This window comes from Aquarana catesbeiana, linkage group LG09 (genome assembly GCF_042186555.1).
Source record: "Aquarana catesbeiana isolate 2022-GZ linkage group LG09, ASM4218655v1, whole genome shotgun sequence".
Lineage (NCBI taxonomy): Eukaryota > Metazoa > Chordata > Amphibia > Anura > Ranidae > Aquarana > Aquarana catesbeiana.
The window spans coordinates 37,554,836-37,578,625 of NC_133332.1; the positions used below are offsets into that span (position 1 = coordinate 37,554,836).

The following is a 23,790-nucleotide window of genomic DNA, read 5'->3' on the forward strand; positions in this document are numbered from 1 at the left end:
GGACAGACGCCATGTTTTAGGGTTCGTCTTTCGTTCCACCTGCTGGCCCTCCTGGCCGACAGGTATGTGTTAGGAGTACTACCGCGTGGTCCTCCGATCGGGAGGCCCACGTTGCTGCAGCGTGTGGGTGGGCCCAGAAGCTTGTCTGGGGCCTACTACAGTGGCAGGGGAATGGTCCTGGGCTTTCTGTCCTACGGGAAGAAGCTGGACAACTGAGAAGATCCCAGGGGAGGACCCGTCATGGAAGGATCATGCAGAGTGCTGGTCCGGAGAGGGGCCTGGTGACTCAGTTGGAGGATGTATCCTAAAGTTATCCTACCGCATAGTACTGCCGGGTCAGCTTAAAGGTTCTAGTGCTGTGTTTGCTATCCATCGTAAGCCATTACATCCTGTTGCAGAGGATCGTACGGGTTTTGTTCTATTCAAGTCTGTGGCAGAGACTTTTGTTCGTGCTGCTTACTGGCTGATAGGTTAGTGAGAGAAACCTATCCAGGCGGGCAAAGATTCAACTCTAAGAGGAAAGTACATTCACCTACAAGATTTCAATTCCTAATAATCCACTAAGAAAAGGTATTTGAACTTCCCTGCAACTCTTCTTCTACCTCTTTCCTGCTACTTCCTACAGTTACATTTATTAAAGCATTGGAAAGGATACTCAAGTGTCCGGTGCCTACATTGTCTGGTATTAAACTCAACGGGACCCTAGACCCGGTTCTGGTGAAATAGAGGTAACGAAGGTGACGGTAACAGCCCGGTTTAAACCAGCAGCTCCACCGAGAGCTATTGCTACATGTGGGGGCGTCGTCCGGGATTGTTAGCCGTCAACCTCTCTCAACCCTGAGAAGTATTTCATCGGGAGTTTATGTTAAAAGAAGTTTCTGGACTTTGTCATTTTCTCAGGAGAAGAAGGGGTTAAATTGCAGCACTTTAATTCTGACTGCATAGGCTGTGTGTGGGTGAGAAGTAAAGTAAAAGCCCGGGAGCTACGTGCTCAGAAGAACAAGTGGGAGGAGATTAACCTACTTGTTACCACGTGGGACGCGTGTGTGTGTTTGGCGCCAGAGGAGAAGAGAGGCCTCGTGATCGTGCTGAGAGGATCAGAGTGCAGCCATGTCTTCTTTTCCATTGGTACCGTCAACTATGGGATCTAGGATGTTATGTTCACTACGAGTACCGCTGTGGGTGCTATGCTGACCGGAACCCTGCTGACAGATACCGGCATTCGTCTGAAACCGCAGGGGAGGTTTGTTCTCTACACAGTTGGAGATATTAAAGGGCTGGGCATGCTTTGCCACAAGTGTGAAGGACTGGCCATACATCTCCGACCATTTGTTCGTTGTTTGCAATGCGGAGAATATTTGTTCATAGTGGAGCAACCTACCATGTCACCCCGTGCTTATTGTGTGGACTGGGCTATAGGTATTGCCACAGTGGAAGCTGTTACCATTGCTGTTGGAGAACAACAGGCCGTGATTTCACCTGTTACCACCAAGAGTGTTCCTTAGGGAGATACCGCTGTCACTACTTCATCAGCGGACATCACCTTTATTTCCACGTCTACTACACCTATCCCCATTGCGCCTGTCCAGAGGAAGGTGGGATATGTGAAGGCTTCCCGCGGCCGAGGCCTACCCCAGAGACTGCCCGAACCGGAGACGGAGAAATACATGGATCCGGAGAAGTTCACGTCAGGAACGGGTGAGAGATCAAAGGGGAACGTATCTGGGACTCTGTAAATATTTGCCGGCAGAAGAGTTGAGAGACTCGGAGATAGATTCCATGTCGGATCTCTCCGGTGATGATGATCTGTTTGAAACAATGTCACAGGAACTATTGTGGGCCCAGGGTGAAAATGTTGCTTCTGCCTTGACTTTCTCAGAGTGGACAGTCATGGATTCTGGGAAGACATCACCTTGTGTGGAGCCGCACAGTACTACCAAAGAGACATTGTCTAAAGTTGATAGTTTGCTTCCGACACCTGTCGGGTCTATGGTGAGTAAATCACCAAACTCTTGTGTGCCTCCGGGTCTGGGGAAAAATAGACCTTTTACCTAAACTTGCCCATTTGCAGAGAATGCTCACCAAGCGAGTTGCCACAGAATATGGTCTGGAATTTCCCTATGTTGCTCAGGAAACTATGCAGGAAATTGAGGCCAACCAGGAACTGTGGTACAGTGAAGCTGTTTGGGACTATTTGTCTGTGCCAAAACCTTTCCGGAGAGTTGGGTATTCTGTTGCCATGGATGAACGCTTCAGTGGATGTTTCCTACATTGGAACTACGGTCGGCACATCTATGCTGACAAAGTGGTCATTTGCAGACCTGGAAAAGATGATGTTGTGTACTTTATCACTACCGTGGATAAGCTAGGAAAGAAACTGACATTGTCAGATCCTCGGTTTTATTGGTGATTATGAAAAAGAACTTTGGGGTGTATAGTTAGAAAGTGTCAGTGTTTAGAGATCTCCGTGGTCAAGAGATGATGTTCATCCCAGCGTTTTTAAATCCAAAGACTCTTTGCTAGCTGGATTTTCTTTATTGAAAGGATGTGATGTACTCAAAGATAGGGATAGTTTGTTTTCATTGAAAGGAAAATATATGGGAAGAGAGTGTCATTCTTCTTTTGGAATGAGACTTTGCTCCTAAACTGTTAGTGATGATACTGTACATATTTAGTGTGTGTCTAACTGTTTTTTTTCAGGAACAATTGGATCTCCTATCAAGCTGTTAGGCTTTTCAGCTAGATAGATAGTGGGACTTGTAACAGTTCTAAATGTGATTTCTTTTTGCGGATGTGAATATGTTGTTCTGTAAATGTTAAAACTGTCATATTTCCATACTGTCTTTCCTTCTTCATCCAAGTTTTTCTTAAAAAAAAAAGAAAAAAAAGTTCAAATACCTACTCTCAGGCTTGGGAGTTATTTCGACAGACGTTGAGGACAACGTCTATTGTAGTGGGGGGAGTATGTAGCGCTGGTAGATTTTCAATCTACTGCTTGTAGGTAAATTTAGTGGGTTATTGGTTCATACATAGTCAGATTTGCCTCTGTTCCAACTTGACTGAGTTGCATGTAGTTTCACACTGTGCCTGTGGGTGTCGTTGTCACTATGGGTCGGTGTTGGAAAGGCAACACGTTGAAGTGTATGAGTGCTCCTCTGTCCCGGAGATAACTAAGTGGAGGTGGTCCTCCGAGTTGCATTCTGGGAGAGGGTATTTATGGGACAGACGCCATGTTTTAGGGTCTTTTGTTCCACCTGTTGGTCCTCCTGGCCGACAGGTATGTGTTAGGAGTACTACCACGTGGTCCTCCGATCGGGAGGCCCACGTTGCTGCAGCGTGTGGGTGGGCCCAGAAGCCTGTCTGGGGCCTACTACAGCGGCAAGGGAATGGTCCTGGGCTGTCTGTCCTACGGGAAGAAGCTGGACAACTGAGAAGATCCCAGGGGAGGACCCATCATGGAAGGATCATGCAGAGTGCTTGTCTGGAGAGGGGCCTGGTGACTCAGTTGGAGGACGTATCCTAAAGTTATCCTACCGCATAGTACTGCTGGGTTGGCTTAAAGGTTCTAGTGCTGTGTTTGCTATCCATCATAAACCATTACATCCTGTGGCAGAGGATCGTATGGGTTTTGTTCTATTCAAGTCTGTGGCAGAGACTTTTGTTCATGCTGCTTACTGGCTGCTAGAATAGTGATAGAAACCTATCCAGGTGGGCAAAGATTCAACTCTAAGAGGAAAGTACATTCACCTACAAGATTTCAATTCCAAATAATCCACTAAGAAAAGGTATTTGAACTTCCCTGCAACTCTTCTTCTACCTCTTTCCTGCAACTTCCTACAGTTACGTTTATTAAAGCATTGGAAAAGATACTCAAGTGTCAGGTGCCTACATTGTCTGGTATTAAACTCAACGGGACCCTAGACCTGATTCTGGTGAAATAGAGGTAACGAAGGTGACGGTAACAGCCAGTTTTAAACCAGCAGCTCCACCGAGAGTTATTGCTACATATATAAATATTTAAAATATAATTTTTTTCCCGAACAATCTAGAGAATAAAATGGCAGTCGTTGCAATACTTTCTGTCACACCGTATTTGCGCAGCGGTCTTACAAGCGCACTTTTTTTGGACAAAATACACTTTTTTTAATTAATAAAATAAGACAGCAGTAAAGTTAGCCAATTTTTTTTTTATATTGTGAAAGATAATGTTACGCTGAGTAAATTGATACCCAACGTGTCACGCTTCAAAATTGCACCCGCTTGTGGAATGGCGACAAACTTTTACCCTTAAAAATCTCCATAGGCAACGTTTAAAAAATTCTACAGGTTGTATGTTTTGTGTTACAGAGGAGGTCTAGGGCTAGAATTATTGCTCTCGCACTACCGATCATGGCGATACCTCACATGTGTGGTTTGAAATGCATATGTTTCATATGCAGGCACTACTCACGCATGCGTTTGGTTCTGCATGCAAGCTCGGCGGGACGGGGCGCATTTAAAAAAAAAAGAGTTGGGTATTCTGTTGCCATGGATGAACGCTTCAGTGGATGTTTCCTACATTGGAACTACGGTCGGCACATCTATGCTGACAAAGTGGTCATTTGCAGACCTGGAAAAGATGATGTTGTGTACTTTATCACTACCGTGGATAAGCTAGGAAAGAAACTGACATTGTCAGATCCTCGGTTTTATTGGTGATTATGAAAAAGAACTTTGGGGTGTATAGTTAGAAAGTGTCAGTGTTTAGAGATCTCCGTGGTCAAGAGATGATGTTCATCCCAGCGTTTTTAAATCCAAAGACTCTTTGCTAGCTGGATTTTCTTTATTGAAAGGATGTGATGTACTCAAAGATAGGGATAGTTTGTTTTCATTGAAAGGAAAATATATGGGAAGAGAGTGTCATTCTTCTTTTGGAATGAGACTTTGCTCCTAAACTGTTAGTGATGATACTGTACATATTTAGTGTGTGTCTAACTGTTTTTTTTCAGGAACAATTGGATCTCCTATCAAGCTGTTAGGCTTTTCAGCTAGATAGATAGTGGGACTTGTAACAGTTCTAAATGTGATTTCTTTTTGCGGATGTGAATATGTTGTTCTGTAAATGTTAAAACTGTCATATTTCCATACTGTCTTTCCTTCTTCATCCAAGTTTTTCTTAAAAAAAAAAGAAAAAAAAGTTCAAATACCTACTCTCAGGCTTGGGAGTTATTTCGACAGACGTTGAGGACAACGTCTATTGTAGTGGGGGGAGTATGTAGCGCTGGTAGATTTTCAATCTACTGCTTGTAGGTAAATTTAGTGGGTTATTGGTTCATACATAGTCAGATTTGCCTCTGTTCCAACTTGACTGAGTTGCATGTAGTTTCACACTGTGCCTGTGGGTGTCGTTGTCACTATGGGTCGGTGTTGGAAAGGCAACACGTTGAAGTGTATGAGTGCTCCTCTGTCCCGGAGATAACTAAGTGGAGGTGGTCCTCCGAGTTGCATTCTGGGAGAGGGTATTTATGGGACAGACGCCATGTTTTAGGGTCTTTTGTTCCACCTGTTGGTCCTCCTGGCCGACAGGTATGTGTTAGGAGTACTACCACGTGGTCCTCCGATCGGGAGGTCCACGTTGCTGCAGCGTGTGGGTGGGCCCAGAAGCCTGTCTGAGGCCTACTACAGCGGCAAGGGAATGGTCCTGGGCTGTCTGTCCTACGGGAAGAAGCTGGGCAACTGAGAAGATCCCAGGGGAGGACCCATCATGGAAGGATCATGCAGAGTGCTTGTCTGGAGAGGGGCCTGGTGACTCAGTTGGAGGACGTATCCTAAAGTTATCCTACCGCATAGTACTGCTGGGTTGGCTTAAAGGTTCTAGTGCTGTGTTTGCTATCCATCATAAACCATTACATCCTGTGGCAGAGGATCGTATGGGTTTTGTTCTATTCAAGTCTGTGGCAGAGACTTTTGTTCATGCTGCTTACTGGCTGCTAGAATAGTGATAGAAACCTATCCAGGTGGGCAAAGATTCAACTCTAAGAGGAAAGTACATTCACCTACAAGATTTCAATTCCAAATAATCCACTAAGAAAAGGTATTTGAACTTCCCTGCAACTCTTCTTCTACCTCTTTCCTGCAACTTCCTACAGTTACGTTTATTAAAGCATTGGAAAAGATACTCAAGTGTCAGGTGCCTACATTGTCTGGTATTAAACTCAACGGGACCCTAGACCTGATTCTGGTGAAATAGAGGTAACGAAGGTGACGGTAACAGCCAGTTTTAAACCAGCAGCTCCACCGAGAGTTATTGCTACATATATAAATATTTAAAATATAATTTTTTTCCCGAACAATCTAGAGAATAAAATGGCAGTCGTTGCAATACTTTCTGTCACACCGTATTTGCGCAGCGGTCTTACAAGCGCACTTTTTTTGGACAAAATACACTTTTTTTAATTAATAAAATAAGACAGCAGTAAAGTTAGCCAATTTTTTTTTTATATTGTGAAAGATAATGTTACGCTGAGTAAATTGATACCCAACGTGTCACGCTTCAAAATTGCACCCACTTGTGGAATGGCGACAAACTTTTACCCTTAAAAATCTCCATAGGCAACGTTTAAAAAATTCTACAGGTTGTATGTTTTGTGTTACAGAGGAGGTCTAGGGCTAGAATTATTGCTCTCGCACTACCGATCATGGCGATACCTCACATGTGTGGTTTGAAATGCATATGTTTCATATGCAGGCACTACTCACGCATGCGTTTGGTTCTGCATGCAAGCTCGGCGGGACGGGGCGCATTTAAAAAAAAAAAAATTCTTATTTATTTTACCTTTTATTTTTTAATTTTTACACTGTTCTTAAAAAAAAAGTGGTGTCACTTTTATTCCTATTACAAGGAATGTAAACATCCCTTGTAATAGAAAAAAAGCATGACAGGACCTCTTAAATATGAGATGTGGGGTCAAAAAGAATTCAGATCTCATATTTACACTAAATTCGTAATTTGTAAAAAATAGCCCTTTAAGAGCTATGGGCGGAAATTATGTTTTGATGTCGCTTCCGCCCTGCAATGATATGGAGATGGGTGGGGGTTATCTTCGCCCTCACACGTCTCCATGTCAGGCTAGAGAGAGGATCTGATCGCCTCCGCCGCTACCGACGGTTGGCACCGGAGCGCGACGGGAGGGTGGCCCTCTCCCGCCGCCGATAAAAGTGATCTTGTGGCAAATCCGCCGCAGAGACCACTTTTATCTTGAAGCTGACCACCCGCTGAAGAAGAGGATACCGGGGTTATGGTAGCTAGCTGCTGCCATAACAATGATATTCCTCTTCAAAGTAAAGACGTATAACGATGGTGGGCGGTCTGAAATTGGTTAAAGTACTGGATATGGAAAGGAAGTGAGATTTAGATTAGAATTGCTCTCTGTGAGGTTGATTTACTAAAGGCAAATATATTGTGCACTAGAAGTGCACTGCAAGTGAAGGTGCTCTAGATCTGAGGGGAAGCTCTGCTGATTTCTATCATCCAATCATGTGCAAGCAAAAATGCAATTTTTTATTTTCTTTGCATGTTCCCCTCATATCTAGAGGACCTGTATTTGCAGTGCACAGACCATTTACCTTTAATAAATCAACCCCTGTGTCTCGCTTCAGGTGAAAGTGAAGTAAAATCTCCAGCTGGGGCTCTCAATTGTCCCCATGGAACTTGTCACCCCTCCTTTGCTTCCTATATCCCAGATAGCAAGGATAACTGGACACAAATGTGTGGCAGTGTTGAATTGTAAGTCTTGATAACTTGCTGCACATTCACTGGCAAGTTGTACACTTGCAGAGCACTTGAAGCACAAGTTCTAGTTGACACTTTTTAAATTTGTAGCAAATTTGCATGGCAAGTCTCTAGCAAAGTTGCAGTGGTGAGTCTACAGCAAGAGCTCTGTAAGTCACAGTGACCCCCTGTGGTGGGATGAATATTACACAACACAACTGAACCAGAACTTGCAGCAGACTTGCAGAATGTTTGCAAAGAAAGAGAGGCCCAGAGTAAGGCAAAAAAAGCAATAGACAGCATGACAGGGGTTAAACGGGCTTGGGAATAGGAGGAGTGATGAAAGTTTGGCTGTGCAAAATAAGCAAGTAAAGTTTATCTGATTTGGGGAAGGTCAGGGATGGGTGGAGTTTTGGGGGATGTGGTTTGTTAGCCGGGTGGGTGGTCTTCAGTTGGAGGTCTGCCAGCAGGGAACAACTTCCTGTCCTCCCGCCCTGTATTTTGTTGGTTTTCCGTGTTGGGTAACTTGGTTGTTGTGAGAAGCCTGGTATGGCGACTGGCAGAGTGTAAAGTCCTTTTAGGTTCATATGGGCAAAAAAGGTACGGTGTGCCCATATGGGACCCATCTGAGGTACGGCTCTCTGTTGGTGGGATGTATATCTGTGAGTTGTCTCAGAGTCGGTGGTTTTGCGGCTGGAGGCCTTAGAAGTGACATGCAGGTACTGTCCTTTGTTTTGGTACCTATTAGGATCTTGTGGCTCCATTCTTTATGTTTATGTGTGTTCATGTTAATATGTTATTGATCAGTTATTCATTTGTTATTTATGTTTTGGTTAATAAAAGGCTGCTATGACCAATTAACTCCAATCTGTTGTGGTGTGGTTATTATACTGAAGGGGGGGGTATTGGCATAGCAGTCCAGCACAGGCCATATTTAACCACTTGCCTACTGGGCACTTACACCCCCTTCCTGCCCAGGCCCTTTTTCAGCTTTCAGCGCTGTCACACTTTGAATGACAATTGCGGTCATCGAACACTGTACCCAGATGAAATTTTTATCATTTTCTTCATACAAATAGAGCTTTCTTTTGGTGGTATTTATTCACTGCTGGATTTTTTATTTTTTACTAAATAACAAAAAAAGACCAAAAAATTGAATTTATTTTTTACTTAGTTTCTTTAATTAAGTAATTTTTCTCCTTCACTGATGTGCGCTGATGAGGCGGCACTGATGGGCACTGATAGGCTGAACCGGTGGGCACTGATGAGGTGGCACTTTCGGGCACTGATTAGGTGGTACTGATGAGGAGGCACGAATATGCTGCACTTATGGCCACTGATAGGTGGCTGATACTCACTGATCACTGGTCACTAGGGATGAGCCGAACACCCCCCGGTTCGGTTCGCACCAGAACCTGCGAACGGACCGAAAGTTCGCACGAACGTTAGAACCCCATTGACGTCTATGGGACTCGAACGTTCAAAATCAAAAGTGCTCATTTTAAAGGCTAATTTGCATGGTATTGTCCTAAAAAGGGTTTGGGGACCCGGGTCCTACCCCAGGGGACATGTATCAATGCAAAAAAACTTTTAAAAACGGACGTTTTTTCGGGAGCAGTGATTTTAATAATGCTTAAAGTGAAAAAAAAAAAGTGAAATATTCCTTTAAATATCGTACCTGAGGGGTGTCTATAGTATGCCTGTAAAGTGACGCGTGTTTCCCGTGTTTAGAACAGTCCCTGCACCAAATGTCATTTTTAAAGGAAAAATCTCATTTAAAACTGCTTGCGGGTTTAATGTAATGTCGGGTCCTGGCAATATGGATGAAAATCAGTGAGACAAACGGCATGGGTACCCCCCAGTCCATTACCAGGCCCTTTGGGTCTTGTATGGATATTAAAGGGAACCCCGCACCCAAATTAAAATAAGGAAAGGTGTGGGGCCACCAGGCCCTATATACTCTTAACAGCAGTATACAGGCGGTGCAAACAAGACAGGGACTGTAGGTTTGTTGTTAAGTAGAATCTCTTTGTAATTTTGAACGGGTACATTTTTAACATGTTTAGCTCCAGCCAAAAAATCTTTTTTAAGCTTTTTGGAAAACATAGGGAAGGGTTATCACCCCTGTGACATTTGTTTTGCTGTCTTTCCTCCTCTTCAGAAGATTTCACCTCACTTTTTGTCCCAATGAAAAATGTTTTTTGAAAATTTGGGTTTTTTTTGTGGAACAAGGATTGGAAAGCATCAGTGGAAAGGAGAAATGTTTTTCCCATATTAACTCTTACAGGAGAGAATTTCCCTTCCTAGGGGTAGATTTCATCTCACTTCCTGTTGTCTCCTTCCGTTTGCAAGTAGTAGTCGTTTGTAAGTTAGATGTTTGAAAGTAGGGTCCTGCCCTATATACTCAGCAGAAATTTGGGCCTTAGGTGTTGCTGTGGCCACAACACTGTAAGCCCTCACAGGGCCCTGCTGTGAAATATTAGATCAAGAATTGTAATTACATGCCCCTGTTGAACAGGAGCTGAAAAATTAGGCCTTAGGCACTGGTGCTGGTGCCACAACACTGCAACCCCTCACAGACACTCTAGTTGGAACGCAGGAACGAGCCCTGCTGCAAAGTATTGCATCAAAAATTGTAATTACACGCCCCTGTTAAACAGGGGCAGAAAAAATGGGCCTTAGGCACTGGTGCTGGTGCCACAACACTGCAACCCCTCACAGACACTCTAGTTGGAACGCAGGAACGAGCCGTGCTGCAAAGTGTTGCATCAAAAATTGTAATTACACGCCCCTGTTAAACAGGAGCTGAAAAATTGTGCCTTAGGCACTGGTACTGGCGCCCAGAACCAAAAATGTTCTTACAAGCTATCAGCGTGGTGATTGAGGAGGAAGAGGATAATTACTCAGGGATAGTCACTCAGCATCAGCATAGGCAGTCTTTGAAGGGATCTGAGATTTCAAAAAAAATTATTCGGTTACATCAGCATCAGGTGCTTGGTAGCTGGTGGTGATCCAAGACTGATTCATTTTTATGAAGGTCAGTCGATCGACCGAGTCAGTGGACAGACGCACCCTGTGATCGGTTACCACGCCTCCAGCAGTACTGAATGTGCGTTCCGAAAGAACGCTGGATGCAGGACAGGCCAGTAGCTCAATTGCATTCTGTGCAAGCTCTGGCCAGTGATCCATCCTCAAGACCCAGTAACCCAGAGGATTTTCGGTGGGAAAGGTGTCCAAGTCTGATCTTGCCCCTAGGTATTCCTGCACCATGTAAAACAGACGCTGGCGATGGTTGCTGGAACCGATCATACCTTGGGGCTGCGGACCAAAAAATTGTCTGAACGCATCGGTCAGACGGCCACCTTCTCCACCGCTCCTTCTTTGACTGACCGAAGCCTCAGCAACACGTTGTCCAGAAACAGGAGTTTGTAACCTCCCAGTCTCTGGGAACGCGTTGCACAGACCTTTCTGCAAGGCCTCCCGAAGATGTTTCATCCTCTGCTCCCTCTGCGATGGCAAGATAAGGTCCGCAACCTTACCCTTGTAACGTGGATCAAGGAGGGTTGCCAGCCAATATTGGTCCTTCTCCTTGATACCACGAATACGAGGATCCTTACTCAGGCTTTGCAGGATCAGGGAGGCCATGCAGCGTAGGTTTGCTGAGGCATTCGGTCCGGAGTCCTCTGGGTCACTAAGGACGACATGGTCCGCAGCCACCTCCTCCCAGCCACGTACAAGTCCATGTGTTTCTTGGGACTGATCCCTTAAAGACTGCTGCTGATGCTGAGTGCCAGGCTCCACCTCCATACTGACACAATCTTCCTCCTCCTCCTCCTCCTCGTCCTCTTCCTGTGTGATCAGCGGGCACGCAGGAACACTGTCTGGATAAAGGGGGCCTTGAGAGCTAAGGAAGTCCTCCTCTTCCTGCCTCTGTTCTGCCTCAAGTGCCCTGTCCATTATTCCACGCAGCGTGTGCTCCAACAGGTAGACAAGGGGGACAGTGTCACTGATGCATGCACTGTCACTGCTCACCATCCTCGTGGCCTCCTCAAATGGTGACAGGACAGTGCATGCATCCCTGATCATGGCCCACTGGCGTGGGGAAAAAAAACCAAGCTCCCCTGACCCTGTCTTGGTGCCATAGTCGCACAGGTACTCATTGATGGCCCTCTGCTGCGTGTGCAGCCGCTGCAGCATGGCCAACGTTGAGTTCCACCTGGTGGGCATGTCACAGATTAGGCGGTTCTTGGGCAGGTTAAACTCCTTTTGGAGGTCCGTCAGCCGAGCACTGGCATTATATGACCGGCGGAAATGCACACAGACTTTCCTGGCCTGCCTCAGGACATCCTGTAAGCCCGGGTACCTGCCCAAGAACCGCTGCACCACCAAGTTAAGGACGTGAGCCAAACAGGGCACATGGGTCATTTGTCTCTGTCAGAGGGCAGAGAGGAGGTTGGTGCCATTGTCGCAAACCACCATTCCTGCCTTAAGTTGGCGTGGCGTCAACCACCTCTGAACCTGCCCCTGCAGAGCTGACAGAACCTCTGCCCCAGTGTGGCTCCTGTCCCCCAAGCACACCAGCTCAAGCACCGCATGGCATCTTTTGGCCTGCGTACTTGCGTAGCCCCTTGAATGACTACGGAGCACCTCTGGTTCCGAGGAAGAGGCCATGGAGGAAGAAGAAGAGGAGGGGGTGGAGGAGAGAGGTGTGTCACAATCATTAGCATTTTGGAAGCGTGGTGGCGGAACAACCTCCAACACTACTGCACCTTGTCCTGCATCCTTCCCAGCTGCCAGCAGAGTCACCCAATGCGCCGTGAAACTTAGGTAATGTCCCTGTCCATGCCTGCTGGACCATGAGTCAGCGGTAATATGCACCTTACCGCTGACCGCCCTGTCCAGCGAGGCATGGACATTGCCTTCCACATGCTGGTAGAGAGCCGGAATCGCCTTCCGTGAGAAAAAGTGGTGTTTGGGTACCTGCCACTGAGGAACCGCACATTCCACAAACTCACGGAAAGGGGCAGAGTCTACCAACTGAAAAGGCAGCAGTTGAAGTGCTAGCAATTTTGCCAAGCTAGCATTCAACGGCTGGGCATGTGGATGGCTGGGAGCAAACTTCTTTTGGCGGTGCAGCAGCTGGGGCAGGGAAATTTGCCTGGTACAATCTGACGTCGGTGTACCAAAAGCAGATTGCCCACAAGTACTTGGCTGTGACACACCTAATTCTACACCTTCATTCCTCTCAGTGCAGGTCTCAGAGAGGACTGAAGGTCTAGAGGGGTTGGAAATCTCAGCTGATGAGGAGCAAGGAGAGGTCCTCTTTGTTCTTTGGTGTGGGTCTTTTAGATACGCTTGCCAACGAACTGCATGGCAGGTCAACATATGTCTGGTCAAGCATGTGGTACCCAAGCGGGAGATATTTTGGCCACGTGAGATACGCTTGAGACATATGTTGCAAATAGCAGCGGTGCGATCTGATGCACTCGTCTCAAAAAAGGCCCACACCAAAGAACTTTTTGAATAACGCGCAGAGACTGCAGCGCCCTGCACATGTGGAGCTTTGGGGTGTGATGCAGTCAATGTGCTGCCCTTAGGCTGGCCCCTGGAGGGCATCCTACCTCGTTGGTGATGTGCCGCCTCCTCCTCCTCCTCCTCCTCCTGTCTCCTATCAGGCACCCACGTTGAGTCAGTGACCTCATCATCCCCTCCCTCCTCATCACTGGAGCAAACCTGGCAGTATGCTGCAGCAGGGGGAGCATGACTGCAAGATTGCTGTCCTTCTTGGGCACCCCTCTGTCCATGCTCATGTTACTGCCTTCATCGAGCTCAGTATCATCATCAGAGCCTTCCAAACGCTGGGCATCCTCCGGGAGCATGTACCCAACACTGTGGTCAAACAGTTCGAGGGACTCCTCAGGAGGACATGGTGGGGTTAGGGAAGGAGTCACTGATGACATTGAGCCAAGGGAAGAGGCCGCTGCTTTGCCAGACAAAGTACCCTGGGCATGGGTGAGAGAGGATGAGGAGGATGAGGACGGCTTGGTCATCCACTCGACCAAGTCTTCCGCATGTTGCGGCTCAACATGGCCAGCTGCCGAAAAAAAGGCCAAGCGTGTCCCATGGCCACGTGCTGATGAGGATGCACCGTCTCCACGACCAGCACTAGACACAGAGCCTGCTTGCCCTCTCTTATTGGCTTGTGACTGTCTGCCTCTCCTTCTTGGCCTTCCAGACATACTAATGGCCTGTAGCTGCACTAAGCTGGGATATATAAATATATATATATATACATATATATATATATATATATATATATATATATGTACTGATACTGCAGCTAGCAAAATCAACTGCCTGCCTGTAGTATGAAAACACCACCAACCTTCTACAGGTAGCTTTAGCTGAACACTGTGAGCAGGACGCACCCCACTAACTTGTAGGTTTAGCTGAACACTGTGAGCAGGACGCACTGCACTAACTGTAAATAGTCTAGCTGCCTGACTGTGGTACTAATAGGATCAAAAGAACACCAGCAATTTTCTTCAGGTAGCTGTATTTACTGTAACAAGACAAGCCTGCCTGTCAGTAAGAAGATAACAGAAATGGATCTAGCTGAACACTGTGAGCAGGATGCACCCCACTAGCTTGTAGGTTTAGCTGAACACTGTGAGGTGGACGCACCCCACTAACTTGTAGGTTTAGCTGAACACTGTGAGCAGGACGCACCCCACTAACTTGTAAGTTTAGCAGAACACTGTGAGCAGGACTCACTGCACTAACTGTAAATAGTCTAGCTGCCTGACTGTGGTACTAATAGGATCAAAAGAACACCAGCAATTTTCTTCAGGTAGCTGTATTTACTGTAACAAGACAAGCCTGCCTGTCAGTAAGAAGATAACAGAAACGGATCTAGCTGAACACTGTGAGCAGGACGCACCCCACTAACTTGTAGGTTTTGCAGAACACTGTGAGCAGGACACACTGCACTAAATGTAAATAGTCTAGCTGCCTGACTGTGGTACTAATAGGATCAAAAGAACACCAGCAATTTTCTTCAGGTAGCTGTATTTACTGTAACAAGACAAGCCTGCCTGTCAGTAAGAAGATAACAGAAACGGATCTAGCTGAACACTGTGAGCAGGACGCACTGCACTAAATGTAAATAGTCTAGCTGCCTGACTGTGGTACTAATAGGATCAAAAGAACACCAGCAATTTTCTTCAGGTAGCTGTATTTACTGTAACAAGACAAGCCTGCCTGTCAGTAAGAAGATAACAGGAACGGATCTAGCTGAACACTGTGAGCAGGACGCACTGCACTAACTGTAAATAGTCTAGAAGATAACAGGAACGGATCTAGCTAAACTGAATACAGTGTATATATATATATATATATATATATATATATATGCAACACCTGGGATGCATATATATACACAATACACTTTAAGTGCAGCTGACTGACTGTCCTGCCTAATCTAGCTAACTCAAATGAAATGACACTGTCTCTCTCTCTCTCTCTCTCTAAGCACACCGGAACACACTGCACAGGGCCGCCGTGCAGGCGGCCTTATATAGTGTGGGGCGTGTACTAAATCCCCTGAGCCATAATTGGCCAAAGCCTCCTTGGCTTTGGCCAATTACGGCTCTCTGTTAAGGCGGCGCTGTGATTGGCCAATCATCAGCAAGCAATGCACTGCGATGCCGCAGTGAATTATGGGCCGTGACGCGCCACACGAATTTAGCGCGAACGGCCCATATCGTTTGCAATTCGGCGAACGACCGAACAGCTGATGTTCGAGTTCGACTCGAACACGAAGCTCATCCCTACTGGTCACTGATATGTGACACTGATGAGCACTGATAGGTGGCACTAATAGGTGGCCCTGATGGGCACTAATAGGCGGTACTGGTGGACACTGATAGGTAGCACGGATAGGCAGTACTGATGGGCATTGATGGGTGGCACTGATGGACGACACTGATGGGCATTGATGGACAGCAGTGATGGGCATTGATGGGCAGCACTGATAGGCAGGACTGATAGCCAGAATGGACTGGCATCACTAATGGGCACTGATTGGTGGCACTTATAGGCAGTGGTCGGATAAGGGTCTGGCATGGATTTTTTTGGCACGGGGTTCCCCTTAAAATCCATACCAGACCTTAAGGGTCTGGTATGGATTTGGAGGGGGACCCCTACACCATTTGTAAAAAAAAAATTGGCACAGGGTTCCCCTTAATATCAATACCAGACCTGAAGGGCCTCGTATGGAATTTGGGGGGACCCCCACGCAATTTTTAAAAAAATTTTTGGGTCGGGGTTCCCCTTAATATTCATACCAGACTCAAAGGGCCTGGTAATGGACTAGGGGTGGACCCATGCCTGTGACTGACCTAGCCGGGACAGAGGCTTTTGGAGGGGACTGAATGCCAGCCTCTTGCCGACCGATTATGGGCCCTGGCATTTGGGGGAACAGTGTTCGTTGTGAGCTGTATGCCTGGGGACCCTGGAAGTAATATTACTTTGAATTTAAGACCATGTCCCCCCCAAAACACAAAACTCTGGGAACCCCGTATGTGCCATATTATAGATAGTGACTGCTTCACAATGTTGTGTCTATATATATTGTGTTGTCTCATGCTGTTGTATACTGTTTGCTGTGCTGGTTTGGGGTGGGGCTGTATTCCAATGTTCTATTGTGTCTGTCTGCCTTGGATCATGGGATGTTTATCTCTATAGAGGGAGGGGGGATTCCTCCAGCAGCCCCCTGCTGATAAGACTGTGTACTGATGAGAAGTTTGAACACACCTGACCTGTGTGTCTATTGTCATTGGACAGTTTAACCCGTCCTCTTTTCCAAAGGTGGGGGGAAAGAGTCTCTGAATTATTTTATCTGTTGTGTCCATGTGTGAAAATAAATGAGTTGATTCCTGGTTGACTCTCAAGACAGAGCTTTGTCTCGTATTTGGGGGGAGAGTTATTTATATGGGTTTCTTGTTCAGCTGATCGGAGTGTTCCGTAGCTGCCTTGGTGTTCAGGAAGGGAATGTCCTAAACGACTTTAACCCCTTTCGTAGTCAGGGTGTCGTTACAATGCCGTTTTTTTCCAATGACTTTTATCTGTATTGCTGGGACCTGACAATTCATTATAGTCGCTAGTAGTTTTAAATTACTTTTTTCCTTTAGAAATGTCATTTTGTGCAGGGACTGTTCTAAACAAGGGAAAAATGCGCCTCTTTACAGGCATACTATAGACACCCCCCAGGTACGAAATATAAAGGAATATTTCACTTTTATTGTTTTACTTTAAGCATTATTAAAATCACTGCTCCCGAAAAAATGTCTGTTTTTAAAACTTTTTTTTGCATTGATACATGTCCCCTGGGGCAGGACCCAGATCCCCAAACACTTTTTATGACAATAACTTGCATATAAGCCTTTAAAATGAACACTTTTGAATATTCATGTTCATGTCCCATAGACTTTAACAGTGTTCGTGTGTTCTTGCCAAATTTTTTGCCTGTTCGCATGTTCTGCTGCAAACCAAACAGAAGGGTGTTCAGCTCATCACTAATTGTAAAGTAATGCTGTGAGGTCTGCACAGTGTCCTGTACTTCTGAATGGCCAGTTAAAGAATGCAAACTGACCACACTAACACAGATCAGCTTCTAGGCTTTGTGGGGTCAGTTTATAACAAGGAAGAATGTTGACTGGCAGATGGAAGTCTGGTACTTCAGATTGAAGAAGTACATGAAAATGAAAGAGACTATGGGGTTGATTTACTAAAGAAAAATCCATTTTGCACTACAAGTGCACTTCGGAGGGCAGTCGCTGTAGATCTGAGGGGAAGATCTGATTTCTATCATCCAATCATGTGCAAGCAAAAATGCTGTTTTTATTTTCCGTGCATGTCCCCCTCAGATCTACAGCGACTGCACTTCCAAGTGTACTTGCAGTGCACAGTGGATTTGCCTTTAGTAAATAGCCCCCCCCCTTCCCCGATTTATAAAGTACACATACGTGAACACACATATAGAAACAAATAAATACCGTATTTAGGGTATCATACACTTTAAAGCAGAACTAAACTGTCTCAATCATCATTCACTATATGATACTAGCATTAGTAAATAGGAAGGTGTATTATATTTACATGTTTTAAAGCAGTAGTAAACTCAGACAGTGTTACTCCAAATCAGCAATAAGCAACTTCATGGTGCTGTTTGTAATCTATGCGCCGCATACAGTATGCAAAAAGAACCTTCTTATTTGATAGAATAAACTTTTTCTGAGCGTTCCAGCTTGTGTGCAGCTGCCAACATTATAACTTCTGTCTTCCACGTCTCAACAGCAATGTATTTCCGCTCTCACTCTGTCACTGTGGCCATAATCCCGCGCGTGTGCATTATTCCCCAAAGCCAAGCTTCTCAATGAGGAAGGAGTGTTGCAGGATCTCGGGGCTGACGCCGACCTAAGGAAACGGCGCATATACATAGCATTTTTATGGAGCGAAAAGCTTGCTGGAAAAATAGGATTAACAGCACATGGGCAGCACAGTGGTGTAGTGGTTAGCACATTCACCTAGCAGTAAGAAGGGTCGCTGGTTCAAATCCCAATCATGACACCATCTGCCTGGAGTTTGCATGTTCTCCCTGTGCCTGCATGGGTTTCCTCCGGGTACTCCGGTTTCCTCCCACACTCCAAAGACATGCTGGTAGGTTAATTAGATCCTGTCGAAAAATTGGTCAAATATGTGTTTGTAAGCGTGTCAGGACCCCATGGGGCAAGGACCGCGCTATACTGCAGATGGACACTGACAGCAAAAAGCGCCCTGAGGCGATTCAGTTCGCATAGGTAGCGCTATACAAGTCATTCATTCAGCACATGCGCCGGTGATGTAATTGAAGTGAAAACAGGATTAAACTGAAAGCAAGCAGGTAGGAAGCCATAAACACACAGCACACAGTACAATAGGTTACATTGGTTCATTTTACAGAAACTTGCTTGAATGGGTTTACAAACCGCTTTAACCTTTTTTCCCCCTCCCCATTTCTTCAGTTGCTTCCTGGTTTCTGGCCTAGGTCAAAATGATGTCATACATCCCAGGAGTCTTCATGGACTTTTTTCCCTTTCATCTGGAGGAGGGGAAGGAGGGACTTACTCGGCTAACCACACCCTCCTGCCTGCACTCCCAAGCTAAGGGCAGATGAATTCCAGGAAGTATATGCTACGTAAATCATCTGCCCTTACTCAAAATAACTATGGAAAAAAAAATGAATAATGGAGACATGGATGGATGGGGGGAGTTTGCTGTGAATATTAAAATGAATTAAATAGCATTATCAGTTTGTGGTGCTCAGATACAGCTTTTTTCTGCTTTAAAGAGGGAGTAAATAGTATAACTATCAGGCTGGATTCACACCGATGCATTTTTAGTGCTTTTTGCATTTTGCAGATTTGCACTACAGAACGTGTTCCATAGGAAACCATGTTAAATGGACTGTAGTTCAAATCTGCAAAATACAAAAAGCACTAAAAATGCATAGGTGAGAATCCAGCCTTAGAGCTGGACGATTAATCTTTAACCTCCCTGGTGGTATGATTATTTCGGATTTTAGGTGAAGCGGTACAATTATTTTGCATGGAAATTTGGCATTTTATATTGTAGGCCTGTAATTCGTAGCCTCCCTGGCGGTATTCCCGAGTGTGGCTCGGGGGTTAAAATTCAGCACCATTAGCGGTAACCCTGAGCCACACTCGGGATTACATTGCAGGATCCTGGAGCGGTACACTTACCTTGTCCCCGGGATCCTGCGATGTCCCCCGCAGTGTCCGTGGGCTCCGTCCTCTGCCCGAAGCCTCTCTGTGCCAGGCTCCGTTCCCTGCGAGCGTCGCGACGCATGGGGGCGGAGCCTGGCGGCAAATTAAAAAAAAAATGTAAAAATCATAACTGATACAGTACTGTAATCTTACAGATACAGTACTGTATGAAATTATTTCACATCCCTTTTGTCCCCAGTGTTTTGTCCTATGCCCTGCATGCAGTTTTATATGATATATACTGTTCTTTCTGCCTGGAAACTGGAGATTGTCCATAGCAACCAAAAAGTGTCCCTTTACATCAAAAGTGGCTTTAGACCAGCTAGAAAACAGTGATAGTAAATTAGAACACTTGCAGAATTGAGCGATAGTGAATCATGGGGAAATGTATTTTATTATTATTATTATTTTTTTTTTTTTTAATTATTTATATCTACTAGACTCTTGTTTGGACAGATTCAAGTGTGTTATTGTTAAGAATTACAGACCTACAATATAAAACGCCAAATTTCCATGCAAAATAATTGTACCGCTTTTAGCACCTAAAATCTGAAATAATCATACCGTCAGGGAGGTTAACAATAACACACTTAAATCTGTCCACCAAGAGTCTAGTAGATATCCCGGGTATGATGAAGTTTGAAACACAAAAACATAAATTCTAATATAATAAATAAATATAAATGATAAAAACAAATAATAATATAATAATAATAAAATACATTTCCCCACGATTCACTATCGCTCAATTCGGCAAGTGTTCTAATTTACTATCGCTGTTTTCTAGCTGGTCTAAAGCCACTTTTTGACATAAAGGGACACTTTTTGGTTGCTATGGACAATCTCAAGTTTCCAGGCAGAAAGAACAGTATATATAATATAAAACTGCATGCAGGGTATTGGACAAAGCACTGGGGACAAAAGGGATGTGAAATAATTTCATACAGTACTGTATGTGTTATGATTATTAAGTTTTTTTTAATTTGCCGCCAGGCTCCGCCCCTGTGCGTCACGACGCTCACAGGGAACGGAGCCCGGTAGAGAGGCTTCGGAGGAGACAGAGCCCACAGACACAGCAGGGGACATCACAGGATCCCGGGGACAAGGTAAGTAACACCGCACCAGGATCCTGCAATGTAATCCCGAGTGTGGCTCGGGGTTACCGCTAATGGTGCTGAAATTTAACCCCGAGCCACACTCGGGAAAACCGTCAGGGAGGTTAAAGAATTTCCTCTATTCAGTGCAGAGGGTTCTCTGCTCAAGCTGACAGCTGTAAAAAAAAAAAAAAACAGAAAACAGGCAACCTGCCAATTTTATCACAACATGCTAAGGCAGAGATAAAGAGAAACATTGTAACATTTCATTCTTAGATCATAGGGATGACCTTCGGTCTGTAAACGAGGGAAGTTTAACCTCTTAAAGACTAAACCTTTTTCTGACACTTGTTGCTTACAAGTTAAAATCAGCATTTTTTGCTAGAAAATTACTTAGAACCCCTAAACATATATATAATTTTTTTTTTTTTTTAGCAGAGACCCTAGAGAATAAAATCACAGTTGTAAATAGAGCCTCATTCAAGGTAATATAGGGATAGGGGTGGGTACCATAATCCTTAATTATGGATATTGGAAAGTGGAAAAATGCCTGGAGCTGCTCCAAACATACTCTATAGCACTAAAAAAGTCGAGGACTATCTCTGTACCCATGGATTGAACCAATTAAAAAGAAAATTTAAACAATTTATTAGAAAATAGACAGAGTTAAAAACAGTTGGTACAGAGGTACATACACTGTGCACATAGTACCGTGCACGATAATGAAAACAGGTAATGGACACGTAGGTCCTCGTACAAGAAAATTTGGATGTATATCCTGACGGAATCCTCTACATGTTTCGCAGTATCCACCGCTTCTTCAGGAGGGGGCAGTCAAAAACATCTACAAGAGTAAAAAAAGTTTCATAGTTGAACAGTTATACAAATTTCAAGATTAGCGTCTCCCGTGTCCGCCCCGGGGGGACTACCCCTTATCGGGTGCCTCTCTTGGTACTGCGGGGTGCCTCTAGGTCCATCTTCAGTAAGCTACTTATAATACTATAGATTCTCCAAAATTAATCTACTATGTATTGTTACCCAAGTGTCTGTTACACTCAGACTTACTAATCTTGAAATTTGTATAACTGTTCAACTATGAAACTTTTTTGTAGATGTTTTTGACTGACCCCTCCTGAAGCAGCGGTGGATATTGCAAAACATGTAGAGGACTCCGTCAGGATATACATCCAAGTTTTCTTGTATTAGGACCTCTATGTGCACAGTGTATGTACCTCTGTACCAACTGTTTTTAACTATGTCTATTTTCTAATAAATGGTTTAACCACTTCAATACCAGGTACTTAGACACCTTCCTGCCCAGGCCAATTTTCAGCTTTCAGCGCTGCAGCAATTTGATAGGCACCGATGAGGTGGCACTGATGGGCACTGATGATGAGCACTGATAGGCAGCACTGATAGGTGGCACTGGTATGCGGCACTGATGGGCACTCATAGGTGGCACTGATGGGCACTCATAGGCAGCACTGATGGGCACTCATGGACACTGATGGGTGGCACTAATGACACTGATGGGTGGCATTGCTGGGCATCACTGATGTAATTTGTTATATGATGGTGCCAGTCAGTGCCCATTTGTGGGCACTGATTGGCACAGATTGGGCACTCATTTGCACATGTGGATGGCCATGGGGTACAAACCTGGCCATCCACATGTTGCCCCCTTCCCTGTGGTCCTGACGGCTTCCCTGGTGGTCCAGTGTGGACATCCAAGGGGGGGCTGCGCTGATAAACAATTAGCGCAGACCCCCCCTGTCAGGAGAGCCACCGATCGTCTCTCCTCTACTCGCGTCTGTCAGACACGAGTGAGGAAAAGCTGATCCATGCCTTTTCCTGTTTACATAGTGATCAGCCGTGATTGGACACGGCTGATCATGTGGTAAAGAGCCTCCGTTGGAGGCTCTTTACTGAGATCGGTGTAGCGGTGTGTCAGCCGATCTCGGTAAAGAGCGCGTGTATGCTCCATCGGACATTTGTTGTGGGACTTTCCGCCAACAAATGTTGGCTAGCAGGTTCTCAAATTTTCCACCAACAAATGTGTGTTGTCGGATTTTCCAAGCTTGTGTACACAAGTCTGTCGAACAAAAGTCCATGCATGCTCGGAAGCAAGGATGAGCCAGAAGTGGTGGGTCTTGTAAACTAGCGTTAGTAATGGAGAATTAAAATTTGTGATGTGGCAAAATATGAAATCTTGAAATGCAGCGCACAATTCTCTTCTTCTTTAATGGGATAATAATGAAGCTGCTTTGCTGGTGATACTGATGGAGTTATTGCAAACAAATTTTCAAAGGCTTTTTTTTTCTAGTGATATCAAGAATAATATTCTTTTTTTCTTTTGGGCAAGTTACCACAACACCATTATCCCGTAGTCCCTTGTCAATTTTATATTGTATTTTTTTAAATATACCTGCCTACTCCCAAACTGTCATTTGAAGTAAAACACAACTATTATTCTATACAATTTTTTTTATTGTGCATTAAAAAAAATGAAAAGCGCGAATCAACACTCACGGAACTTCTACTAACAAGAAATTAGCAGAAGGAGCCCAAAGGGTGGCGCTAAAGAGCTGAAAAAATATGAAGTACGTCACTACGTTCGTAATTGTTGGCCAACATTTGTGTGACCGTGTGTATCCAAGAGAAGTTTGAGCCAACAACCTTCGGACAAAAATCCACGGTTTTGTTGGCGGAAAGTCAGATCGTGTGTACGGGGCATAAGATACATGCACACTGGCTTAAAAAAACGTTGCTTCTAAAGGGGTTTTATGTTCTGCCTATAGAAGCAGCTCAAGGTTATCCTATGTGTCCATACACATTAGGACGTTAAGAGGCATATTTTGAGTTTAATGTTTAGAGGCAGAAAAAAACCCTTCCAGTTCGTGTTTCTGATTGGAGCTTGGAGGGAGAAAAAACCTTAAAACTCTCCTAAACTCGTCTAAACTTTGTACAAAAAATGCTCTATATGAGCGGATTTTACTCCAAAGAGAACAGACATTTTTTTTTAAGGCCAGTGTGCATGGAGCCTTGGCAGGAATTTTAATGCACTGAACTAAATGGTGTAGGTTTCTATGTACACATAAATATATATATATATTAAAAAAAG

At 44.9% G+C, this 23,790-nt stretch overlaps 1 protein-coding gene across 2 annotated transcripts in view; it reads right to left on the minus strand.

Moving 5' to 3' along the window:
- LOC141107520 (class I histocompatibility antigen, F10 alpha chain-like) overlaps positions 1-23,790 on the minus strand; it is a 215,687-nt gene that overhangs the window by 150,327 nt on the left and 41,570 nt on the right. The gene's annotated exons all lie outside the window — the stretch shown is intronic.